The sequence below is a fragment of the Hibiscus syriacus genome, unplaced genomic scaffold (genome assembly GCF_006381635.1).
Source record: "Hibiscus syriacus cultivar Baekdansim isolate YM2019G1 unplaced genomic scaffold, ASM638163v2 tig00110254_pilon, whole genome shotgun sequence".
Classification (NCBI taxonomy): domain Eukaryota; kingdom Viridiplantae; phylum Streptophyta; class Magnoliopsida; order Malvales; family Malvaceae; genus Hibiscus; species Hibiscus syriacus.
In genome coordinates this window covers 241,438-246,905 of record NW_024062647.1, presented here as the reverse complement: position 1 = coordinate 246,905, position 5,468 = coordinate 241,438, and the positions used below count along the sequence as shown (strand labels likewise).

Here is a 5,468-nt window from a genome sequence, read left to right as displayed (position 1 = left end):
GTTGGTATTAATGTTTTCAATCTAAATCTGAATACTGTACAAATTGTGTACTTCCTTCGTGTGAATGCATCTTCTACTCTGATAAAATCCACAATTGATCTAATGTCGGCAGAATCAATCAGGAGTGCACATCTTAGATCAGGTAAAAAGATAAATTTCCATTTTAGGGAATCGAATGATTTTAGATTCAACTCATTGAAGTGTATAATGTTATATTTAACTCTTAAAAAAATAATTTTTCATTTTAAATAAAGTAAAAGATACTGAAGTATTTTTAAAATTAAAAATTTTGACTTTGAAGATTGAATTTTTTAAATTCAAGTACATCATCTTCCCTCAAACTTCACTCGCCGAATTCTTTTGTTTGTGGTGGTTACCTACAAAACTCCTTTGAAGTTGACTCCACAGGTAATCATTATTTAGATCTTTACTTAACCTCTGGTAGGAAAACAAAAGACACCCTTCACTGTAAAGCCAACGTCTTTATTATTCATCTTCACACTCTCTCACTATAATACTCTCCACTCATTTTGTACTACAGAGATCTAGACCCAGTTATTCATCCGAAAGTGGTCTGCTTTTGGACCTCTTCCTTTGCTTCTGGGTATTTTTCCTTTGATCCAAACTTCTTATTTTTACTTCAAAGTTTTTGCTTTTCTTTTAGATGCTTCCTTTTTTTTATTGTTTGCTTGCGTAGACCTATCTAATGCTGTGTCTTTATTCAATGGATCTCTCGTTCTTTGTTTGTTTTCAGCTAAAGATATGTGAATTTGTTTAAGTTTGATAAAAATGGCTGCTTTTAAGTTGATTTTGAGGGTTTATGATATGGAAATTCATACTGAGCTCTTTTTTGTAAGAGATTGTAAATCCTGGCTGTTCTTAGTAGATCAGTAAGTGTAAAATAACTTTTATCTGTGTTGGAAGTGCATGGGTTACTCTAAGAGCTTTAAAAGTAAATAAGAAAAAAGAAAGAAAACTTTAGTTGTATTGTAAATTCTTGACTCGATTGGGTTTCACTTCTGTTTTTTGTTTAAAGTTAACTAAATGCTCAAATATATTTATGCATAGGGTATATGTGTATATGTGTATGGTTGTATCATATATATATTGAGGCCATTTAGTTTTGAAGATGCCAAACCGCTGATGAGCTTCACATAAAATCCTTTGTTTTAGTTGGGTTTGGTATTTGAAGATACTATTTGGCTTTATTTTTTTTGGTAATTATGGTTGAAACAAGTCTACTTTGTCATTAATGGCGTTTGTGCAATTGAAACTCTACCACTAGTTTCTTACATGCTGTGATGATATGTAGCCGAACTTCGCATTGTTGATCTGTGGAAAATAATATCTCTCAACTTTTTCTGACAGCGTGCGTTGGGAAATAGTACCACTCTAATCATGGTTTCGAAGAACAATCCGTCCGGCAGCAAAAGACGGAGCCCGCTGTCTATTTGCTGTGATTGCTTTGTGTGGTTTCTTTTACATTCTGGGAGCATGGCAGAGGAGTGGTTTTGGCAAAGGAGATAGCATAGCATTGGAGGTGACCAAACAGACAGACTGCATATCTCTTCACAAATTTGAACTTGGAAACACACCATAATGATGTAGAGATTGTCGAGCCTTCCAACCAAAAGTTCGGGGTGTTTTGCCTTGTGATGTGAAGTACACTGATTACACTCCTTGCCAAGAGCAAGATCGAGCCATGAAGTTACTAGGATAACATGATTTACCGGGAAAGACACTGTCCTCCTGAAGAAGAAAAAACTACACTGTCTCATCCAGCACCAAAGGGTATATGACACCATTTGAATGGCCAAAGAGTCGTGACTATGTCCATTATGCTAATGCTCCGCATAAAAGCCTGACAGTTGAGAAGGCTGTCCAGAACTGGGTACAGTTCAAAGGAAACGTGTTTAAATTTCCAGGTGGAGGAACTATGTTCCCTCAAGGTGCTGATGCGTATATTGATGAGCTTGCCTCGGTCATCCCGATAGCAGACGGTTCTGTCAGAACAGCATTGGTACTGGTTGTGGAGTATGTTGATTTTCGAGAATCGTATCTAGCTGCTGCTTTTTTTATAGAACTTATGATGACGTTATGCATTGCTTCTTTTTTTCTTTTTTTTTCAAGATTTATGCTCTTTTTTTTTTCAAGAACCAATAGCGGCCTGCCTAAATAAATCCTCTTTTATGTCTTTATGCTAACAATCATCATCAAAGCATCCACTTATGGCATTCTTATTCAGTATAAATCACATGCACTAAAAGAACCAATCTTAAACTAGGTTGCAAGTTGGGGAGCATACATGTTGAAGAGAAATGTTCTGGCTATGTCTTTTGCACCTCGAGACAATCATGAAGCACAGGTCCAATTTGCTCTGGAGCGAGGTGTGCCTGCTGTTATCGGTGTTCTTGGATCTATAAACCTTCCATATCCATCAAGAGCATTTGATATGGCTCAGTGTTCTCCGATGCTAATACCATGACTGCAAATGGTAAGTCGTAACAAACATGGTAGCTGTGAAATTGTGTAATACTTGCGTTCTCTTTCATCCCTCTTTTCTTCTACATTGTTAATTATTCAAGTATGGTTAGAGATCGGTATTAAATGATAAAAAAGCAACATTGGACTTTTAACACTACCAGGAATTTGATAACCTTTTTAAATGCGTTACCGCTTATTCAGATGGGATGTACTTAATGGAAGTTGATAGAGTCCTAAGGCCTGGTGGATACTGGGTCTTGTCGGGCCCTCCAATTAATTGGAAGTTGTACTACCAAGTTTGGAAGCGATCTAAGGAAGATTTAAAGGCTGAGCAGAGAAAGATTGAAGAGTTAGCTGAACGTCTTTGCTGGGAGAAAAAGTACGAGAAGGGAGATGTTGCTATTTGGAGGAAAAAAGTTAATGACAAATCCTGCCGCAGGAATTCTGCCAATATGTGTAAACCAAGGGATGCGGATGATGTTTGGTGAGTTAACTTGTGGGACAGTTTCATTTATTTACATTTGCAAGCATATTGATTTGCTAGTCAATTACAAATTTGTTGTTTCGTTATCGCTTTAAAGTATAATGTGTCTTAGCAAACTGTAATAGGTTAAGTCTCTTGTTGGTGCATTAACTACAGGTGAACCGTTATATGTCATTTCGTTTCACTTCTGGCTCGTTATTCTGAAATTATTATTTCCTTTGTGCTATCACTTCAATTCTTTCTCTTTGGCATGTTTAGGTACAAGAAAATGGAAACATGTGTAACCCCTTTCCCTAAGGTAAGTAGTGCGAGTGAAGTGACAGGAGGGGAATTGAAGAAATTCCCAGCTAGGCTTTTTGCTGTCCCTCCTCGGATAGCCAATGGACTTGTTGAGGGGACCTCTGCTGAATCTTACCAAGAGGACAACAAGCTTTGGAAGAAGCATGTAAATGCTTACAAAAGGATAAATAGATTGATCGGTACTGCAAGATACAGAAACGTGATGGATATGAATGCTGGTCTTGGAGGATTCGCAGCAGCTCTCGAATCGCCGAAGTCTTGGTTGATGAATGTGGTGCCCACAGTGCCAAACCCTTGGGTGTTGTATATGAGAGAGGTCTAATCGGAATATATCATGATGGTACGTCTCAATCATCTTCTATGAACGGTACTTATATCACGAGAGAAGTTCAAATTAGCTTAGACAACAAACTCCCAATTCTTCGAACGGCTGAGCTAGTGATAGTTTAGGGCATTGGAATCATTGGCCATATCATATAACTCAGAAATGAATCCGCTGACATTTTCATTTTGTATTTGTTGCAGGTGCGAAGGTTTCTCGACATACCCGAGAACGTATGATCTTATCCATGCTAATGGTGTCTTTAGCTTGTATCAAAACAAGTAAGTCTTTTATCCATCTTTTTGTAATGTGCAATGTTTATTAGGAATCGAATGAATCCTTCAGAAAATAGTTCAATACACATCCAGTGTAACCATGTTACATCATTTAAGCCTTTTAAAATTTAATAAAATAATAATAACAAATGTTAGTTTTGATGAAGTGAAGAGTTATGCTTAATTGGCACTTTGTGGAATAGAAAGTCTTTATGCACTAAATACACTCTCTAAACGTCATTATCTATAGTTCTTGATCAGTATATTGTACATGTAAATGATTATGCAGGTGTAGCTTTGAAGACATCCTTCTGGAAATGGATCGCATTTTGCGGCCTGAAGGGGCTATCATCTTCCGGGACGATGTTGATGTTCTAAATAAGGTCAGGAAAATTGCCGGAGGCATGAGATGGGACACGAAGATGAATGATCACGAGGACGGTCCCCTAGTGTCGGAGAAGATACTAGTCGCCGTTAAACAGTATTGGGTTGGTAGCAAGGAAACACCTCTGATGACGAATAGACCACATCTATAGGTTATTGATTTGCGGATGAAACGCTCAGGAGATTGGATAAAGTTGCTTCATAGTTCATACCGAGGGACTGAAGAGTTCCAATTAACAATCCTCGAAAGAAGACGTAAGTAGCTACATTGTGTTACTCATTATGCAGAGATATACAAGCATGTTAGCCTTGTAATTCCGGGTGTGATTCTGAGAAGAAAGAGTGTCTAACTGTCTAATATTGTTTGTGTAGCTGCCTGAATAATTATTTTTGTTCGAACCCAAATGATTATATCGAATTTGATGCTTGTCGAATGCTATCTTTAAGAATAATTCTATGAACCATTTGGTTGGCCTCGGATTCTGGTTTTAGTCGCTTGAGGACCGCAGGCATTCAACAAAAGTTACTGGGAAAAAGTGTTTTGATGCCCAATGAAAGAAACTTTAAATAAGGTGCTATGCAAAGCAGAATGCGAAAAGGATTTGTTGGTTACCTTGGTAAACTGAAATACTGAACCATCTGCACTCCGATTAAGCGAGTAGAGACGAGTTCGATAACCTAATTGCTTCTGCTCCGGGCACAGTTCTGGGCGACTACTATACCGATCGATCCACGAGCATAAGGATGGCCCTGGTCTCACTCACAACCCATCTTTCACGTGTGTGAGCTGGTGAAATGGGATTCACTTTGTAGATGCTCGATTTGTCCGGGATCTTTTCCGAAGTTGAATTGGGTTTATTATCGTTTATATGATTAATGTTGGTTATATTTATATATGATATATAAGCACTAAGCAATTATAATGAAGTTAAGCAATTAAATACATATGAGTATACTAATTAAATGTTTTGTTACAGGGCCTATACCAAATTACAACCAGCTGGACCTAAGTGGCCCAAAAATCAAAATAACCAGGCTTGGATGTTCAAGCCTGTTTGAAGAACCCTAAAACGTTAGGGTTCCAGCTTATGATCCAGCCGCCGCTTGTCCTGGACCGTTGGATATGCTCATCCAACGGTCCAGATCAAAGACTATTAGGGTTTCTTGTCAGGGTTCCAGCCGTCAAGCTACCACCGTTGGATCTGGCATCAGGATCCAA

At 38.0% G+C, this 5,468-nt stretch overlaps 1 pseudogene; it reads left to right on the top strand.

The window, feature by feature from the left end:
* Positions 1-1,383: 1,383 nt before the first annotated feature.
* LOC120114926 lies at positions 1,384-4,280 on the top strand (annotated as a pseudogene).
* Positions 4,281-5,468: the final 1,188 nt, after the last annotated feature.